The 22,287-nt window shown below is 38.0% G+C and overlaps 2 long non-coding RNA genes across 2 annotated transcripts; both read left to right on the top strand.

Moving 5' to 3' along the window:
- Positions 1 to 362: 362 nt before the first annotated feature.
- Positions 363 to 17,861, top strand: LOC103162193. The gene is made up of 4 exons (XR_003488340.2): positions 363 to 839; positions 12,704 to 12,740; positions 12,860 to 12,900; positions 17,806 to 17,861. It is a non-coding gene; the product is annotated as an uncharacterized LOC103162193 (long non-coding RNA).
- LOC118237994 lies at positions 17,853 to 21,924 on the top strand. Its single transcript, XR_004771439.1, has 2 exons — positions 17,853 to 17,910; positions 20,299 to 21,924. It is a non-coding gene; the product is annotated as an uncharacterized LOC118237994 (long non-coding RNA).
- The last annotated feature ends 363 nt before the right edge of the window (positions 21,925 to 22,287 follow it).

Below are 22,287 nucleotides of genomic sequence, written 5' to 3'. Positions count from 1 at the left end.
GAGCTGCATGTGAGAGCTGTACCTGCAGCTTTCATTTCATTTTCTTCCCTAATCCCTCGGAGCAAGTGATGGGGAATGTATTGTGTATGTTTATCTTATTGATTATTGAATAAAGAACTTGTTTGGCCAATGAGACAGCAAGTTAGACAGGAGTAGGAATCAAAGAGGATTCTGGGAAATGTAGTAGAGAAGTGGTGATCCAGGCAGGAAGTGACATATCAAGGAGACTCATTGAAGCAAGGAGAAAGAGGAAGGGTTGTGCTCCCCTCCACGTTTCCTCCTCCAGTAGCACCATGTGAGCCACCGGCAAGAGAGGGTGCCAGCAAAAGAAATCCTCTATAAAGATAAGTCTTATAACATATATAGATTTATGATAATTAAGACTGAGCTAGCAGATGAGAGATCCTAGTGATTGGCCAAGCAGCATTTGAACCGAATACAATTTTCTGTGTATTCATTTGGGCCATAAATCGGGTGGGTGGCTGGCGTAGAGCACACAAGTGTCAGAGGGGCTCTGTTGGCTTTGGCAGAAAGATTTACCATAACAGAGCAACTCTGGGATTTTCCTGTTGCAGCATCTCTGCAACAGTCTCCACAGGCGCCAAATTTCCCAGGTACTTGTTTTTGAAATACATAGTTAGGCCCTCACCACTGGCCAGCTCTGCCTTTAGGTAGCTCTGTGCTTTCACTTGCTGTTCTTCACATGCACTGCTTTCTCACCATTCCCTGTGTCTGCCTTTCAGATGGTTAGCTCTTTGTACTACAGACTTCTTGGGACAATTTCAATGTTGCTAGCTGAGATGGTCCAGACCCACAGACTGCTCTCACCAGGACTTGAGGTAATCCTTGCACGTTCCCTTTACAAAGAGACTGGACAACAAATGATATAGCTGGCTCTTCCAGGACTTGACAATTATCTCAGTTTTTTTCAGAGTCCCCTAAAGAGGCTGTTGCCCCCAGAAAATAGGAAGTAAATTTAAGAACACGATACCCATATGTCCAAGATAAGAGGGTTGGTTACAAGTTGTTATTGGTAATGGTCATGAAAAAAAGATTGAACAAATGAGATTAGATTCAGGGATTATGTTCTGAAAATAAAAAGGGGGGATATAGAAATAATAGGATAAAATGGTAGATTATTGAATCTACTTTTAAACCAAAGAAGCAACTGCAAGTCTTAAATATTTTACATTGTGAATTAGGTACAACACTTTGGACTTATGAAGTTAGAATACAATTTTTAAAATGAAAATGGACTAGATATTCTTAATATAATTCTTGCCTTATATATTTGTATATAGTTATTTTACTTATTGTATACAGTTTTACTATGTTAGGCAAATCTTTTGCTTTTTATTTAGACAAAAGGGGGAAATGTTGTGTGATATTTTGATTGCATTATGACAAATAAAGCTTTCTTGAAGTCAGGTGGTTGTGCTAGTCACCAGCTGACCAAATTTAATCATGGAAGTTTGGAGGACTATAGAAAGAAAGGAGACATGAAGTAGTAAGGCAGGGCTGAGAAGGGATATCACCTCTTTTTGAATGGAGGAACAGAAAAAATAAGAGGTGACTGGTAGTTGCTCTCTGCTTTTCTGATCTTTTTGGTTCTTACTCTGATATCTGAATACTGATATTTTATTGATAAAGTTTAATCAGATAAATGCTTTACATCTCTCCAACTCCAATTAGGATTTCTTGCTTAGTAATTACATTACTTCCATTTATACTTCTTCCAATACCTGGTACCAATTATCTTTCTTTCTGTTTCTATGGATTAACTACTCTATATTCCTGATGTAGATAGGACCTTATATTATTTAAATGTCTTTGTGTGGCAGGCTTATTTTACTCAGCATATTATCCTGAAGTTTTATCTATGTTGTAAATGATTCAAAATTTTTCTACCTTCATTGATTAATCTACCTAGTGACTGAAAATTATTAAACTTCTATCTTTTTGCTGTTGTGAATAATGTTATCATGAATGTGAGTATACAAACATATTTTTGAGTCCTTAGTTGCAAGTCTTTTGTGCAGATAAACCACTGAGGAATTGCTGGATTATATACTAGTTCTTCTGTATATGTCCTCAGGAGATACTTCTTTTAGGTGAAAACTGGTTAATGATGATGGAATATTATGTGATATTTTTCATAAACACATCTTAAGGATGAATAACAGGAATATATGAGAGAGAAGAGCAATCCTCATACTGTTCACATTTGTTTGATTCTAAAGCAATATTTTTATGATGAAGGAGAAAGTTTATTATAGATAGGTGGGAGATCATAGCCACAGACAGACACATATGGGAGAATCCAGAGTGGCCACGATCCTCAGCCAAGTGAGGAGGGGGGTAGGGAAAGGGAGAAGATAGAAAGGGGACTCAATTGCAGCAGCCAGTAGGTAATAGATACAAACGGGGCAGGTAACCAAAATGTCTGCATTATATAGAAAAGACCCTTTTGGAGGAGGGAAAACCTAGGCCCCTAGGTTGGAGAGTTTAAGGTAGAGGGCAGATTATCCCAGGTATGCCTTGCAACAGGTAGGGACTGGGCAATACTGGAAGAACTTCCCACTTTGATATGATAAGTAAGCATCTCAGCCATTTGTCCTGGGTTTGAAACTTAACATCCTACCCTTTTGTTGATAATAAAAAAATATAAGGGTTGAAGTAACCTTGTATGACTACTTTCTACCGACATTGTGCCATCATTGTTTGGGACTGTAAAATGTTGGCCAAGTCTTTAAAGAGCAAGCTGTTTCATTCACCGTCCACATTCTGTGGGACCTTCTTGGGATTAGGGAAGTACAGGCCTAGTTGAACCAGTCTTTGCAGCGGGAGCACCTGTGGCTAGACACTTTAGAATCATCTAGACTACAGATTGCAAGGGGATGCCTAGAGATGGAAAGTTGGTAGAACAGTCTTCAGTGGATTTGAAATCTTTTGGAACAGATAGACTAGGAGAGAAGTTAAAGTTAGGAGTTTAAGGGAAAATTTATTATTCAGGGTATACATTTCAATATTTCAGGCCCATGTGTCTGATGGTTGTGGGAGAAGAGTCCAAAGACAAGGGGAGGGGAAGAAATCCCACATTCAGGAATAGGCAGGAGGGGAAACAGGCTATTGGTTGACAGTACTTATCTGAGGTACATTTAATCCGTGAGTGATGGATTCAAGTCAATGGCCTGAAACTTGCAAGATATGTTTTTAAGTTTGGTGTGGATCTAAATTTTCTAGAAGATTGGTGTAGGACAGTTAGCAAAGACATCTAATAGTTACACATAAATCTTAAAATAACCTTTGTTAATCTGAGTAGATGTTTATAACCTTAAATTTTTAGCAGCATACACAAATACATACTAATTCAAAACATTTTGAAATCCTGTTGCTTGCTTAGTCTAAAAAGAGATACAATGGTAAACTAAGGGCTAAGTAGAACTGAGAAGTTTATATAATTGTTGCTTAATACTACATGATCATCTTAACATGCGGACATCACATGGCCTGTATCCTTTAACCTTAGTATATATGGCTGCCAGTCATGTGGCTTCTTTGTCTTAATAAAGTCATCAGCCAACGTGGATGAGAGCCACATGGTTACTATTTAAAACGTCTGTTTTCCTAATAGACCTATTTTTAAAACAAGAGTTGAATCTAAGTTACATACACAGTATATTCTAGACAAAAGTTGACTCTCATATATACCCATGTGTTGATTTTATCTATAAGCCTGTTGTTCTTTTAGGTCAAATTTTGTTACAGATTGTACAAGTTCTTTAACCACACAGAATGATTTTACAAATTAATCCCTAGATAAAGACTATAGACAATAGTCATAAAAAATTTCTTTCTTGAGAGCAAAGTACAGAGAGGTCATAGAGAAAAAATGTTTAAGTGTGGGAAGTTGTAGAACTTTAGAGATAAGAGACTTTGGACTCATTTTCTTGTACAATGGCAGAAGTTATTAGAACCTGCAAGAATTTGGAACTCAAGCATGCTGTCTTTGGCCATCATCTGTTTTCTGTAAGACAGCAAGGCTTTAATAAAATGTTTGAGTTTCAGAAAGGAAGCATCGAAAAAAGAACTCCACCACAGGGAGGTCTGGTTAGGCAGCTAAGAGACAAAGAAGTGTAGTCATAAGAGACAAGGATGAACAAACAGAAACACCACCTGAGAGAGGGTTCCAATATCATAGAAGCCACTATGGCATAGGCTGTGAGACTCATCAGGCAACTCCTAGGGAGAGGTAAGGAAACTCAAAATGTACAGGCCCAGCAGGGCACAAGGAGAGAAAAAACAGGTATTCCTGAGGGGAAGGGGGCTGGGAAAGATTTGCAGACCTAGGGACATGTAGAGAAGCCATAGACTTTAGTGGAAAGCTCCTAAAGAGGGGTGAGAAAGCTCCAGGAGGGAGCTGAGAGGAGCCATGAGGGAACAGAGTAAGTGTTGTGGTAACAAGAATGTAAGTCTGGGGCATCTCCAAGCAGACTGAGAGACTTGTTGGAGAGAAATTTCTCAAATCACAGAAGAAAGACTCAGTAGGGTGACAGAATTTTCCTTGGCATCCCCATGCAGCTTTTGTACTAAAAGCAGACTAAGTAGGGAACTCCATAGTGACCCTTACCCAGGAGAAGGCTAGAGAAAGTGATTAGAGCAGGCAGAGGAGAAAACAAATGGAATTGTGCACTGGGAGAGGCTTTTAGAAAAAGGGGGTGCTTCAATATAGTGAAAGGAGCAAGTGTCTTAGTAAGTAGAATTTTCCATATTGTGGGGCCTGAAGGTTGCATTGGGGAGGTGCCCACATTGTGTGTGCCCCAAAATGGTGTCACAGAAATGCAGAACACTTACTGAGTAGGTGAGGAGAGTTGGATGGTTAAAAATGGTGGAGGGGCTGAGTCTGCTGAAATCGCTAGGATACTCCCACCCCCACCCAGGGCAGAGAGGAGAGTTTCAGGCCCTGCCTTGGGCCCAACTTCTGCCTGCCCACACTGGGAACTCCTATCCTGGGGTCTGCAGGCAGGTCAACTCAACCACTGAGGACCAAGCAACCACAAGTCTGCTGACATTGCTGTCCTAGTCCCATTTCCAACAACCTGGATAGGCATTGCCTCAGACCTTTCTGCAACCAATGTGAGACCCATCAAATATCTGACCCTCTTGCACCCACTAGAAGAGAACCTTAGACCCATACACACCAGGAGAGGAAGAGACACCACCTTCACCCACTGGAAGAAGAGACTGGAAGATGACAATATAAGAACATATCCAACAACAGAAAAACCAATATGACACAACCAGAGTCTAGAAACTCTATGACAGCAAGACATGAATATCCAAACACAGATAAAACAGAAGAAAGTGAACTTAAAATCAACTTCCTGCAGATGATAGAGACCCTAAGATAGGAAATGAGAAAATCCTTCAAACAAATGGAAGAAAAGACAAACCAAAAATTGCAAGAAACAATTCAAACAGGGCAAGGTTTGAAAAAAGATATAGAGACAATGAATAAAACACAGTCTGAGGGAATTCTGGAATTAGAAAAGATGTGTAAAAGATCAGGAACTACAGATGCAAGCATAACCAACAGAATACAAGAGATGGAAGAGAGAAGAGAGAATCTTAGGCATTGAAGATACTATGAGAAATAGATTCATCGACCAAAAAAAAAAAAATCATAAGTCCAACAAATCTCTAACACAAAATATCCAGGAAATATGGGACAATATTATATGCCTAAGAATAATAGGTATAGAAGAAGGTGAAGAAACCCAACTTGAAAGACCCCTGCCCATTAGCTATCTCTCTCGCTCTCGCACACTTGGTGACACTCCCGCACGCGCGTGCATCCACACACCCGGCCGCCGGCTCCCTCCCAAGCTGGTTCACCCTGGCGGGGCCCGCGCCCCCGGCCCGCCCCCTGGCACCGCGCCCCGGGGCTGGGGCCGAGCGAGGAGCCCGCGAGGCGGCAAGAGGGCGCCCCCGCGCCCCCGCCTGATGGGGAACGCTCCGTCCCAAGGTCAGCCATCTGGACGCAGAGGGAGATAAGATAGAGCCAAGGCCGTTTCGCCTGATTACCAGACCTTGAGAACATGCTGACTTGAAAATAACTCTGTGCCTCATTTAAATTGTCCAATAGAATCCCTGTAACTATGCTTTTCGCTTCTGTACTGCGCTTTTTTGCTATATAAGGACCCCTCTCCCTTAGCTCAGGCGCGCTTGGCCTCACAGAAGCTAAGTCGCCCCGGGTACCCGTGTATCCAATAAAGCCTCTTGCTTTTTGCATTCAAGTTCGTGGTCTCGCTGATTCCTGGGTATGGGTCTCCTTCTATGAAAGTACCTCTTCGGGGGTCTTTCAAACTCAAAGGTGCAGAAAACTTATTTAACAAAATCATAGAAGAAATCTTTCCCAATGTAAAGAAAGACATGTCAATGAAAGTAAAAGAAGCCTACAGACACCAAATAGACTGGACCACAAAAAGAGTCCCCTCATCACATTACAATTAAAACAACAAACATACAGAATAAAGAAAGAATATTAGTAGCATCAAAGGAAAAAGGGGAAGAAACATATAAAGGCAAACCTATCAGAATTACACTTGACTTCTCCATGGAAACTCTGAAAGCCAGAAGGTCCTGGATAGATATTATATAAACACTAAGAGAACCCGGGTGCCAGCCCAGACTACTATACCAAGCAAAGCTTGCAATCACTATAAATGGAGAAAAGAAGATATTCCATAACAAAACCAGATTTAAACAATACATAGCAATTAATACAGCCCTACAGAAAGTACTTGGAAGAAAACTTCAACCTAAGGAAGTTAACTACACTCACAAAATCATAGGCAATAGATAATCCCACTTTACCAAAAGCCAAAAGAAAAAACAGGGTAAATCCACACACAATACCATCACTCAATGGTCCTTAATTTCCCTCAATATTAGTGGTATTAACTGACTTATAAATAAACACAGGCTAACAGAGTGGATACAAAGACATGACAGAATCCATCCTTCTGCTACATACAAGAAACACACCTCAACTTCAAAGACAGATAGTACCTCAGAGCAAAGTGTTGGGATAAGATTTTCCAATCAAATGGACCCAAGAAACAAGCTGGTATAGCTATCATAGTATCTAGAAAATTAGACTTCAAACTAAAATCAATCAAAGAAGATGAAAAGGTCATTTTATACACATCACAGGAAATATCCATCAGGAAGAAGTGTCAATTCTGAACATCTATGCCCCAAATACAAAGGGACCCATGTTCTTAAAAGAAACATTAAAACTCAAATCACACATTAGGCCCCACACAGTTATAGTGGGAGACTTCAAAAGGACCACCAGACAGAAACTTAACAAATAGACAAAGGAAATAACAGAAGTTATGACCCAATTGGGATTAATAGACATCTATAGAACATTCCATCCAAACACAAAAGAATATACCTTCTTCTCAGCACCACATGGAACCTTCTCTAAAATTGACCACATACATGGCAACATAGCAAATCTCCACAGATACAAAACAATTGAAATAAATCCCTGTATCTTATCAGGCCACCATGCTTTAAAGTATGAATTCAACAGCAACACAAATTGCAGAAAATCTACAAACTCACAGAATTTAATAACACCCAATTGCACCATTCCTAGGTAGATGAAGAAATACAAAAAGAAATTAAAGACTTCCTAGAATTTAATGAGAATGAAGACAACCAACTTATGGGACATTTTGAAAGCAGTGCTAAGAGGAAATTTCATAGCTCTAGGTGCCCACCTGAAGAAACTAGAGAATAGTCACACCAGAGAATTGACAACACAACTGAAAGCTCTAGAACAAATAAAAGCAAATTTACCCTGGAGGAGTAGACACCAGGAAATAATCAAACTGAGGGCAGAAATCAATAAAGTAGAAACAAAGAAAACAATTCAAAGAATCAATATAACAAAGAGTTGGTTCTTTGAGAAAATCAACAAGATAGACAAACTTTTATCCAAACTAACCAAAAGGCGAGAGAGAACATGCAAATTAACAAAATCAGAAATGAAAAGGGAGACATAACAAAGGACACTGAGGAAAACCTGAGTTTGAAAACCTGTGCTCCACAAAAATCAAAAATTTAAAGGAAATGAACAATTTTCTGGTCAGATATCACTTACCAAAATTGAACCAAGAACAGACAAGCAACTTAAACATACCTATAACCCCTAAGAAAATAGAGGCAGTCATCAAAAAAAAAACCCAAGTAGAAAACGGGAATCAGTCTACTACAAGATCCAGCAATTTCACTCTTAGGCATATACCAAAAAAGGAGCACATTCATACAAAAAAAAAAAAAAAAAAAAAAAAAAAAAAAAAAAAAAAAAAAAAAAAAAAACAAGGCCAGATGATTTCAGTGCACAATTCTACCAGATATTCAAAGAAGAACTGCTACTAATACTCCTCAAATTGTTCAACACAAAGAAGCAGAAGGTTCATTGCCAAACTCTCTTTACAAGGCTACCACTGCCTTGGTACACAATCCACACAAAGACACAACTAAGAAAGAGAACTACAAACAGATATCCTTCATGAATATTGATGCAAAAATACTCAATAAAATACTGGCAAATCGAATCCAAGAACATATCAGAAAAATCATCCACCATGAACAATTAGGCTTCATCCTGGGGATGCGGGGTTGGTTCAACATACAAAAGACTAACAATGTAGTCCACCATATAAACAAAATATAAAAGAAAAACCACATGATCATCTCACTAGATGCTGAAAACGCCTTTGACAAAATCCAACACCACTTCATGATAAAGGTCCTGGAGAGATCAGGGATGACAGGAACATACCTGAACATAATAAAAGCAATATACAGTAACCAACAGCCAACATCAAACTAAATGGAGAGAAAATTCACACAATTCCTCTAAAATCAGGAACAAGACAAGGTTGTCCACTGTCTCCATATCTCTTCAATATTGTACTTGAAGTTCCAGCTAGAGCAATAAGACAACAAAAGGAGATCAAGGGGATACAAATCGGAAAGGAAGAAGTAAAGCTTTCACTAATTGCAGATGATATGATAGTCTACATAAGTGACCCAAAAAAACTCTACCAGGGAACTCCTACAGCTGATTAACACATTCAGGAAAGTAGAAGGATACAAAATTAACTCAAAAATCTGTAGCGCTACTATATACCAATGACACATTGGTGGAGAAAGAAATCAGAGAAACATCACCCTTTACAATAGCCAAAAACAACATAAAACATCTTGGGGTAACACTAACCAAACAACCTGTATAGCAAATACTTTGAGTCTTTAAAGAAAGAAATGAAAGAAGATACCAGAAAATTGAAAGATCTCCCATGTTCCTGGATAGGTAAGATCAACATCGTAAAAATGGCAGTCTTGCCAAAAGTAATCTATACATTCAATGCAATTCCTATCAAAATCCAGAACCTTCACAGACCTTGAAAGTACAATATTCAACTGTATATGGAGAAACAAAAGACGCACGATAGCCAAAACAACCCTGTATAATAAAGGAATTCCTGGAGGCATCACCATCCCTGACTTCAAGATCTATTATAGAGCTATAGTCCTGAAAACAGCTTAGTATTGGCACAAAAATAGACAGGTAGACCAATGGACTCCAATTGAAAATCCTGATATTAACCCACATACCTAAGAACACCTGATTTTCGACAAAGAAGCTAAAGATATACAATGGAATAAAGAAAGCATCTTCAACAAATGGTGCTGCCATAAATGGATGCTGGCATGTAGAAGACTGTAGATATATCCATGTCTACCACCATGCACAAAACTAAAGTCCAAATGGATCAAAGACCTCAACATAAATTCAGCCACACTGAACCTTACAGAAGAGAAAGTGGGAGATACCCTGGAACAAATTTTTACAGGAGAATGCTTTCTGAACATAACTCCTGCAGTACAGACTCTGAGATCAAAAATTAATAAATAGGGCCTCCTAAGACTGAGAAGCTACTGTAAGGCAAAGTACACAGTCAGCAAGAAAAATGGCAGCCCACAGAATGGGAAAAGTTATCCACTGACCCCACATCTGACAAATGGCTGATTCCCGGAATATACAAAGAACTCAAGAAGCTAGTTTCCAAAACATCAAATAATCAAATTAAAAAGTGGTGTCCTGAACTAAATACTCAATTCTCAATAGAGGAATCTAAAATGGCTGAAAGGCATATAAGAAAATTTTCAACTTCTTAGTCATCAGGGAATGCAAATCAAAACACCTCGGAAATACCATCTTACTCCTGTAAGAATACGTAAATAAAAACCTCAATGACAATTTATGCTGGAGAGGATGTGGAGAAAGGGGAACAGTCCTCCACTGCTGGTGGAAGTGCCCACTCATACAGCGACTTGGGAAATAAGTGTGGCAATTCCTCAGGAAAATGGGAATCAGTCTACTACAAGATCCAGCAATTTCACTCTTAGGCATATACCAAAAAAGGAGCACATTCATACAACAAGGACATCTGTTCAACCAAGTTCATAGCAGCATTGTTTGTAATAACCAGAACCAGGGCACAACCTAGATGCCCCTCAAGTGAAGAATGGATACAGAAAATGTGGTACATTTACATAAAGGTGTACTACTAGGCAGAAAAATAAAACAATAGAATCATGAAATTTGTAGGCGAATGGATGGAACTAGAAGAAAACATTCTGATGGAGGTAACACAGCCACAAAAAAACAAACATGGTATGTACTCCCTCATATATGGATTTTAGACATAAAGCAAAGATTACCAGCCTATAATCCACACCTCCAGAGAAGCTAGGAAACAAGGAGGACCCTAAAAGAGACATACATGGTCCCCCAGAGAAGGGGAAAGAAACAAGATCTCCTGAGCAAATTGGGAGCATGGGGGAAGGGGAGAGGGAGCTAGGAGAATGAGAAGGGAGGAAGTGGAGGGTTGAGGAGAACATGAGGGAGCAGAAAGTTTGAGTGGGGGGAAGAATAGAGGAGTGCAAAATAAGAGATACCATAATAGATGGAGCCATTATAGATGTAAAGGGATATGAGGCACTAGGAATCTATGTGGTGATCTACAAGGATGACACCAACTAACAATCTAAACAACAGAGGAGAAGCTGCCTTCAATGCCCTCCTCTGATAATGAGATTGATAACTACCTTATATGCCATCCTAGAATCAGACACCCACATTTAAACACTGAACTGAACTGGAATCCAGTTGCAGAGAAGGAGGAATGGTCTGCAAAGGGGTGAAGACCAGGCTGGTGAAACCCAAAGAAACAGACAACCTGAAGATGTGGGACCTCTTGATCCCCAGAGTGATTGCTGTGAAACCAGCATGGGACTTATCTAAACCCCATATGCATGATTGTCAGTGAGGAGTCCTTGGAAATCTATGGGGCTTCTTATAGTAAATCAGTACTTATCCCTTGTATATAGAAATGGACTTTTTGAGCCTATTCCACATAGAGGGATACTCCCTGAACCTGACAGGGTGGGGCAGGGGGCTAGGCCCTATTTCAAAGGATATGACAGACTCTTAAGACCCCCATGGAAGGCTTCATCCTCCCTGGGGAGAAGAAATGGGATAGATAGTGTGTTATTGGGGGGCAGTGGAGGAGGGGAGGGAGAGAGAACTGGGATTGACATGTAAAACAGTCTTGTTTCTAATTTAAATAAAAAATGGAAAAAAAGAAAAGGTAGAGGGAAGAAGTGATGGAAGAGGTGGATTCTACAACCAAATTTTGTGGGTGGCAAAAGCCAGAATAAACAAATATCCTTGCAGACCTTAGGAGAGTCAGATAAGTGGCTTGGTTCAGAGCTGCCAAGTTCTTTGAGGAAAGAACTTATTTATGCTACTCCCATGGATTCAGCACCAGTTGAATGGAAAAAAAAGAAATTAAAAGGAAAGAAGATGACTTTGCCTAGTTGTGTTGGAGGAAAATGTATATTATAGATATGTGGAGAGGACTGCCTAAGGCAGACACATATGGAAGAGTCTAGAGTAGTCATGTTCCTGACCAATATGAGGAGAGGAGGGAGGGGAAGACAGAGGGAAAGTGGGAAACTAGATGCAGCAAACTGTAGTCCAAAGGTACAAAAGAACGCTAAAATAATATTTGTTATTTAAAGCGCACTATGTCATTCACAAAAATGAAATGCTATATATCGGAATTATATAATGAGTGATAAATTGCTAGATTTCATCTCTAGAGTTTCTCATAAGCAGTCTTGTCAGGAAGTGATTTAAGTGATGTATTGAGAATTTATCCTGTAAAGTTATAATAGGATCTCCTCTCCCTCCTTTCTGTCTCTTTGAAAAGAGCAAAAACTTAAGAGACAGAATCACAACATAATAAGATAAAAGGTAAAACAAAAGCTATGACATTGAAGGGTGGACGGGGCAAACCAGTGGGAGGAAAAGGTCCCAAGATAAGGCACAAGAATAAGAGACTAACTTGTTCACACACTCAAGAATGCTGTAAAAATACTGAATTGACAGCTGCAACATATATTCAGAGGACATGGTGCAGTCCAATACAGGCCTTGTTTCAGTCTCTGTGAGTTCATATGAGCTTTGCTCAGTTGACTTAGAGGGTCTTGTTATTCTGGTGCCTTCCATCCACTCTGGCTATTTTACTTTTTTTTACTTTCTCTTTTACAGGGTTCCCCGAGCTCTGAGGAGGAAGAATTTGATGGAGGTATCCCATTTAGAGTTGATTGTTCCAAGATATCTGTCTTCCTCTTTCTTGCTCTGTCTCTGTCTCTCTGTGTGTAATGTCTGGCTGTGGATGCCTGTATTTGTTCCCATCTATTGTAGGAGGAAACTTTCCTGATAACAGATGAACAAGGCACTTATCTGTGAGTATATCAGAATAACCATAGTAGTTCTAAAAGGCCAGTAGTATTTGGCTTAACCCTAGGTTCTTGAACTATCTAATCTCTTTTTCATGCTTACCCAAGGAGTGGAAGGTATATGTTCCATCTCATGGAGTGGGCCTTAAGTCAAATCAGACATTAGTTGGTTACTCTCACAAGTTTTGTGCCTCCATTGCCCTAGCAAATTTTGAAGGCATGACAACATTGTAGATCAAAGGTTTTGTGGCTGGGTTTTTGTGTATATGTCTCTTTGGTTTGGTACCTTCAAATAGCAAAAACACTAGAACTTAGGGGTGAATGATCTATGTAGACACCAGCTTGATATCTCTGTGTTCAGTGCATTTTGAGGATGTTATCATCAGCAATGGGGCCTTGTCAGTTTGTGAAGAGCAACCTACTATTTTGACATAGTAGGTTGCCTGGGTTGTTTTGAGATTTCCATGCAAACATTCTTTGATGACAAGAGATTGTCTGTTGAGACTCCATTTCCCCCATTATTTTGAGATTTCATTAGGGTTACCTTCATATATTTTAAGAAGTTTCCACTCTACTTCATTTCCATACCACCATTTATATGCCCTCAATTCTAGCTGTCTCTCTACTTATTCTCTCCCTTTCCCCACACAATCCTCTGGTTCCATTCCTTCTTGCCCTCAGTCCACCCATAAAATCTATTCTATTTACTCATTTCAGGGAGATCCTTGTAACCCCCAATACCTTCCTCTCTACCTAATCTTTCTGGGTCTACAAATTGGAGCTTGGTTACTATTTACTTAATGTCTAACAGCCATATATAAGCAAGTACATACCATATTTATCTTTCTTAGTCTGTGTTTCCTCATTCATGGTGCTTTCTTTCTGTCTTTCTTTTTCTTTGTAGTTCCATTCATTTGCCTGCTAATTTCATGATGGCATTTTCAAACACTTGAGCAATACTCAATTATTCAAATGTACATTTCTGTCTATTGTAAATAGAGCAGTAATGAACATGGGTGAACAAGTTTCCTTGTGGGAGGGTGAAGAATCTTTTGGGTATATGTCTAAGAGTGGCATAGTTAGATCTTGAGGTAGATCAATTCCTATCTCTTTGAGTAACTACGGTACTCATTTTCATAGTGGCTGTAGAAGATTGTACTCCCGCTAGCAATGGATAAGTATTACTCTTATTCTACATCCTCGCAAGCATGAAATGTAATTTGTTTTATTTATCTTAGCCATCCTGATAGGTATAAAATTGTATTTCAAAGTATTTTTGATTTACATTTTTCTAAAGTCTAAGTCTTGTAAAATAAAACTTCAACTCCTTAAATAAAGTAATTGAAAAATATATCAGATATTGGAAAGTTGTCCCATACTCATGGCTTAGTAAGATTAAAATAGTAAAAATGGTCATCTATTAAAACTAATCTTTAGATTCAGTGCAATTTCCATCCAACTTCCATCAAAATTATTCACAGATCTTTAAAGGATAATTATTCTCAATTTCATATGGAAACACACACACACACACACACACACACACACACACACACACACACACACAATTAAAACAATCCTGAACAATAAAAGAATTGTTACAGGTATCACTATTCCTTATTCAAAGTTGTATTACAAAGCTATAGTAATAAAAACAGCATGGTATTAGTTTAAAAACAGACATGTTGAATGGAATATAAGTGACACTCAGCTGTTAATCCAAACACCTATGGACACTCAATAAAAATTGATAAAGAATTCAGAAATACACACTGGGGAAAAAAAGACAGCATCTTTATCTAATGGTGCTTGTCTAACTGGATGCCAGCATGTAGAACAATGCAAACAGATCCATCATTATCACCCTTACAAAACTCAATTACAAATGCAGCAAAGACTTCAACATAGTAACAGATACACTGATCCTGATAGAAGAGAAGAGTGGGGAGCGGAGAGATGGCTCAGAGTTTAAGAGTACTGGCTTCCCTTCCAGAAGACTTGAGTTCAATTCCCAGCAACTATCTGTGAGATTTGATTCTTTCTTGGGGCATGGAGGTGTACATTGCAGACAGAACACTGTATACATAATAAAATATCTGTAAAAAAAAAGGAGAAAAAGAAAGTGTGGAATATCCATGCACTTATTGGTACAGGAAAAGACTTCTGAATGGTACACTATTAGTACAGGCAGTAAGACAAACCATTAAGAAATAGGAACTCAGGAAATTGGAAAGCTTCTGTAAGGAAAAGGACAAACTCATTCAAAGAAAGCAATACCCCACAGAATGGGAGAGACTTTTACCAACACCACATCTGATAAAGGGCTAATTTACAAAATATATAAAGAATCCAAGAGACCAGGAATCAAAATATCAAATAATACAATTAAAGTTGGGGTACATTTCTAAGTAGAGAATTTTCAATAGAGTCAATACAAATGGATGAGAAACACTTGGAGAATATATTTTTAATACAAGAGAATATAACCAGAGAGCTTCTTAACTATGTAAGGTTTTGTGAACATATTTCATTTCATTTGTAAATGTGACTGATTAGATATTTTGCTACTACATTATTGGTATCTCATGATATATATCTCAGGAATCTTTTGGTCTATGTTCATAGGCACTATAAACTATTTAAAAGTCTTTAACCTATAAAACTCTTCATTGTTTTAGTTAAACGATTGCTAAATAAGCACTTCATGGTAATCATTTCCTAATTTAACATTTATTTGACCCTTTATAGTATATTTACTAGCAGAATGTTACAATTCTTCCATCAGCTTTATGTTGCTATGTTTGAAAAATTAAACATACACATTCTTAATAAATAAATGTAATCATAATAATTAAATATAGGTATATAAATATCTTGAACATGGTATGTTCATAAGTTTTTAAAAATACTTTCTTATTAATATAACCTCATAGTAAAATAATGTATTTCTTTATGGCAATTCCATAAGCTTTTTTACCTTACTCTGTCCCTTCTCTCTTCTCCTGCTGGTGTTAGCTTTCTTTATATAGTGTAATTTCTGAGTGACAAAGATTACATTTTCCAATTCTCATAGCATCTATACCAGCATTTCCTTACAGTGTCACTCCTGAATACTAATATTTTTAGTTCCAATGTGGGCCCCCAAAAGGCAGTGCTGCTGACAGTGTTCTACAATATATCCTGGGCTCAAGCCAGGTTAGACTCTGACTAGGTAAATAGAAGGATTGCTATGGGGAAAACAAACAAGCAAGCGAAATCAAAAAGTCAGCATTTGCCAGAACTCTTGTGAAGTGGGATTGTCAGGAAAACTCATTCCTTCTCTTATCTATCTCTAATGGTAAACTACTTTGGCCAAAGGTCAACTTGCTCCTGATTAACTCAAACAGACTGCAACAGAACATAGTGCCCAAGCTAAATCCCAGGCTGTTCTGACCTGCACCCTTTCTCCTATTACTATGTGTCCTCATAAAATTGATAAGGCTTTTTCTGTCGGGCCCCTTTTTCTCCATTCCCCAAGAGACATCCCAGCCATTTGATTCCCAAATAAATTTGTCATACACTTTCTAACTATGGAGTGTTATAGTTTGGAGGTTTCAATGAACCTTGCTTAAAAATATTACTAATAATATTAATAACTGTCTCAGCTTTTGAGGAGAACAAGATGAAACAAAATACCAGATGTTATGTGACACTATTCCTGGGGCAATATAAATGCATGTCTTCTCACCTTAGAGTACAGAGGACAGAGCAAAGCATGTATACCATTACAGTCTAACTAGATGAACCAGTTTTCTTGAGGTAATATATAAGAATATTGATGAGGAGTTACTTATAGAAACAGAAATGGCTGAAAGACAACTGCATCACTGAAAGCCATCCTCAGCAATGCTTATTGCTCACAATAGTTGAAGTCTGCATAACCTTTGGTTTTCCAGTGTAAACAGTTGGTCTAAACCTCTTTCTTGTAGGCAGCGGAGAGTGACTTCATAGCAGTCCTTCCTGCTTATATATGACTGAGGAAGGAAAGGACCTAGTGAATCTGATCAGTTTTAGGGACTTCTTTAAGTTGTTCAGTTATTAACTTGTAGGGGAAGCTGTAGCCATGCCAACTTAGGGGCTGGATACAGGTGTGCCTGGCCACGCTTACGAGGGCATGGTCAGGATGACATAGAGTGAGACTTTCAGGGGACTGTGTTTCTCTTTCGGTTTCACTTTTGTACTTGCTGGACAGACTGCTGCCATGCTGGCTGGCTAGGTTGCTCTGTAAGTAAGGCTTTTCCTTAATAATACCCTTATATTTCTACTTGGTTCTGTATTGGTAATTTCCCACTATATCTGGTTGTCAGGAGTGGGATATTGGAAACCTACACCCCATTTGGGACAGGCTGTGGGTTCCACCAGGCCTGCAGCCTTGGCCAGGAAAGCTCCCTCTCTCCATAGGTGCTCCCAGTGTCCTGAAAAAGGTAAAGATTTACAGTAAAGACAGACCCAGATATAGAAAAACTTCTAAAGGTTTACACTGCATTTATGTAGGCTTGTATGTAGGCTTGTGAGAGAAAAAATAACAGGAGGAAATAGAGTAGCCGGTTGTGGTGGCACATACCGGTAGGATTTGCTGAAGGAAGCAGAGTCAGGCAGATTTCCACAGAGAAACCCTGTATCAGGAAAAAAGAAAGTAATAAAAAAGCCACACAAAGATGGAAAATACACAGAGAATCTGGATACTATATGCCACATTGTTGTCTTTAAATTGTTTGATTGCAGAGGAAAGACTTACTGCTGCTAAAATACATTTGATTATAAATGCTGCTAAAATAATCCAACTTATACATTTTAAAAATGCTCTAACTTCAAAATTTAAGTTTAAGGACAGGCTACTTAGAAATAAAGGTTTTTCTTGTATTTCCACAGAAAATAAAAAGCTGTGGATTCCTTCCAGACTAATATGGTTTGATCAAGCAAGATCCCCTGAAGCTGAGATGATACAGCCTTACAGACTACAAAAACAAGGACTTGGTCAGGTTTCTATGTTTTATCATGATCCCAATGATATGAACATTGCCCCCAATCAGCAGGAAGCAGTTTAGAAAGAATGACACCCATATTCCCAAATATTGTTTATAAATGTTTGTTTTCATTTGAATGGGGTTATTTATAAATGATAATGAGCAGAGTCAATTCTTTTTAAAGAAAGAAAAGCTGAATAGGATATAGGAATGAATACTTTACATTGGTAGAGTAATTTTCATTTATTCACACAACTTTAAGGTCAGTTTTGTGATATGTATATGTCTCCTCTTGTTTAGGTATTGTGTTTATACAGATCTTTTATCTATAATAGTTAGAATTTATAATTAATTTAGTTATATTTTCTAAATATAGGATGTATTTCAGATGGTTAGGTATTCTTCAAACCTTTCAAAGACCTACAGAAATATGGCATTTAAATGGTTTAGGATTTATCTTGGCAGTGAGACACAACTGCTCCTGGCACACCAATTATGTCAGAAAGGAGGATGGGCATCGAAGAAACTCGTTATGGAGTTTGCTTTCAACATGGCAAGATTAGCCATTTGAGCAAGAAACAGTTCTTGCCTGTACTGTTTGTTGCTGTATAAACTGGACATGCAGTACCCACAAGAAAATGACTGCTGAACTTACAAAACAAGACAATACTGAAGGGTTCCTATTAAAATGGAGAAGTGTGCTAGACACAATGTGGCCTATAGGCTGAAGATGGATGCTGCAACGTTACAGAGGAACTTTGGGTGACGGTCCAGGTAGCGAGATGTCTTTGTCAATTCTAGAGTTTATATATTATGCTTCTGTGGTCTTTGATAGAGTTGAAGACCGATAGTTATGGTTATAGTTTTCTTCAGTTATTATAAAAGATGCTATCCTTCTTTTATTTAGACAGAAAAGAGGAGATTATGGGGAATGTACTGTGTATGTTTATCTTATTGATTGTTAAATAAAATACTGTTTGGCCAATGAGACAGCAAGTTAGACTGGACTAGGAGTCAAAGAGGATTCTGGGAAATGTAGTAGAGAAGTGGTGATCCAGGCAGGAAGTGACATAGTGAGGAGATTCATATTTAAGTGAAGGAGAAAAAGGAAGGGCCCCTCTTTTCCCCTCAGCTCATGCTCCAGCAGCACGATGTGATCCACTGGCAAGGAGGACGCCAATAAGGCGTCCAATAAGATAAGTCTTATAAAATATATAGGTTTATGATAGTTAAGGCTAAGCTAACAGATGAGAATCCTAGTCATTGGCCAAGCAGCATTGTACCTAATACAAGTTTCTGTGTATTCATTTGGGCCCTAACTCAGGCGGGTGGCTGGCGTAAAGCGCACATGTGGCTGTGGGGCTCGGCAGCTTTTGGCAGAAAGATTTATCGTAACATTAACTTCCTGAGATTAATGTGCTTCCATACAGGGTGGAATGTTTTATTTCCCATTAGGACTTCCTGTGCCTTAATAAACTTTCCTACAAGAAGGAATGTTTCATCTCTCTTTTAACTTCCTGCTTTTTAAAGAGGTTCCTTGAAGGGTGGAATACTTCACCTTCCTTTAAGTAGATCTTTTATATTATATTAAGGAGCTTCCTGCTTAGTCTACCTACTTTATCTCAGAAGAAATTGCTGTACAACACCAGAAAGAAAATAAAGTAATCAGATTTGTCATAAATATTAAGAAGAATAAAAATAATAAGAGCTTCCCTTTGAAGAAAAATTATATTACAAAGAAGAGGGGTGTTTTGAGAAAACCTTTATTCTCACACATAAGCCACTTGAGAAGATCTAGCTTTGCTTGAATTTCAGGGAGCAATCAATGGACTTTGCAAAGGAGCAGTTGAATCATTCCAGTTATGTGACCATGTGAGCTCTTCAATAAGGAACTGACCACTTTCTCAGAGACTGTAGCAAAATACTCAGTTTTGAGCATCAGTAGGACTCCTTTGGGCTAAAAAATGTGGTCTGATATGAGCAGATTGCTAGAGTGTCTAAAGGAGGAAAAAGAAGCTATAGCAGTGGTTTCTTTCTATCACATGATTTTCAAGGTTTCTGGTATCAGTGTGAAAAAAAGGTAAAAGAGTTAAATTTGTCTCAAAATATTGGAAACTAGTAGGAACATCAGTGAAATAATTTGTGTGTATGTGTGTGTGTGTGTGTGTGTGTGTGTGTTTGTGTGTGTGATCATGATTTGATGAATAAAAACATGAAATTCACTATCATTCATTATTGAATGGAAATTTATCAGGAAGAATGTTGCTTAGAGATGTCATATACACAGAGCGATATCCAATAATACAAGTTTATTGTGCAATAGAAATATGATGAATATGACACAGAAACAGAATTTTAAATTGTATTTGATTTTAATTAATTTCTATTTCCATTTCAGTTACTACAATTGGCTCTTGGTTTTCATATCAGACAACAGAGACTCAACTCACAAGAGGAGTTGTAGAATATCTTTCAACATTATTTATGCTAGAAATGTGGAGACAGTAAAGAATGTTTGGTGGCTTTTTGACAATAACATTTTTTCTCTGAAAAATCCCACTGATGCTTGTCACTGAGTACTGTATTACAATCTCTGACAAAGTGTCTAGATCCTTTTTGAATATCTCACACGGTGACAAGACTGGCATGTTTCAATTTCTCCTTTGCAAAATACATTGCTCCTTGAAATTCAAGTATAACAGGCTCATCTCAAGTGACAATAACATTGTCAAAATCAAATCACACCTATTTTGTAGCTTCTGGGCAACATTTATCCAGAGGTTTCTAACCAACGCACACACTATTTTCTAAATGTTACACTTCTTTATACAGATTTTTAAAATGTCCAAGAAATGTCTTTTCTTAGTGTAAACCAAAATATCTTTGTGCATGTTACTCACAAAATCCCTCATGTTAGACTATAATACCTGATGATGAAAATGACTTAGTTCACTATCAAATCTTTTGATGATGTGACCACCTTGACAGAGTGCATATATGGCAATTATATTCACATAGCATCTTTATTTATTTTTTACTTTTTTGGTTTTTCGAGACAGGGTTTCTCTGTGTAGCTTTGGAGCCTATCCTGGCACTCGTTCTGGAGACCAGGCTGGCTTCGAACTCACAGAGATCTGTCTGCCTCTGCCTCTGAGTGCTGGGATTAAAGCTGTGTGCCACCCACGCCCAGCTTCTTTATTTCTTAAATAACAGAAATAATCTAACTGCAGCTTCAGGTACATTTGACCACAGAGATGTACTCTATGAGAGAGACAGCTACTAAAATGCACCTCTAGTTTCCAAGGTTGCCTCATGTCTAGTCTTTAACAGAAGCCAAATCTACTAAAATACAGCTTCCAGTTTTTGTTAGTTCTCCTAAGTCTGTATTCTTCCTTACATGGGCTCAACATTATTTCTTATTTCAGTGCTGATTGCAATTTGTAAAAAAAAACTGTTGTATTACATACCTATGATATAGCCATTGCAATAATATTTTTTGCTATGAAACACAATCTTACAAGTTTAATGGAATAGAATTTCATACATTTATTGTTTTAATTTTATTTAGTATGAAGTCCAGGAATTGTGTGGATGGAATCTCTGATTTGATATATCCAAATGTCCTAAGGGGGCCATATATCTTAAGGATGCTTTACGGTTGTGCTTGTTAATTTCATTAGCTGTTATAATTAATTCCCTTATGATTGTAAGAATGAGGTCCTTTTTATCCTGCAAACTCTGGATCAAGTATAACTCCTGGGATGGAGAAGCTATCTGTGGTTTCTTTCTGTAATGTCTCTATGGCAGCTTACAACAAGCATATTTTCCTTCTAGGCTAATTGGAGAGACAGAAGGAAAAGAAACTGTACCTGTATCTTGGTAGTTATGATACATGACAATTAGAATGCCCCTTTGTTTGATTTTCTGGAAAAGAATCTCATTTTAAAGGACTTATGTGACTGAGTCATTTGTACTCAGAAAGTCAACATGACTCAATGACAAATAAATTGAGATCTGAATTATACTTGTAATATACATTTATAATGTTGTTTATATTAGCATTTAAGTGATCATCTGACAGAAAGCATGCATATACTAGTTGAGTGGATCACACACATTAGCAATTTACTGAGTCACCAATAATGCATTACTATCACATTAAATAAGCAAAAAAAAAGTAATTTTCTTGTAGCCATTTGATCAAGAGAATCCAGATTGGAATTGTCTACTTCATACACCTGGTGTCTTCTGTCCTCTGTCTGTCTGTTGTATTAGTCCATATATGTACCTACCTGAAGACTGTCTTATAAATCCTTTCATGTGACTGCATCTGTGTGTGTCTGTTGGCTATGTGACTGTGTGTCTATCCCTGTATATATGATGCTCT

Source organism: Cricetulus griseus, chromosome X (genome assembly GCF_003668045.3).
Source record: "Cricetulus griseus strain 17A/GY chromosome X, alternate assembly CriGri-PICRH-1.0, whole genome shotgun sequence".
NCBI classification, from domain to species: Eukaryota; Metazoa; Chordata; class Mammalia; order Rodentia; family Cricetidae; genus Cricetulus; species Cricetulus griseus.
This window is presented reverse-complemented; position numbering and strand designations above follow the sequence as displayed.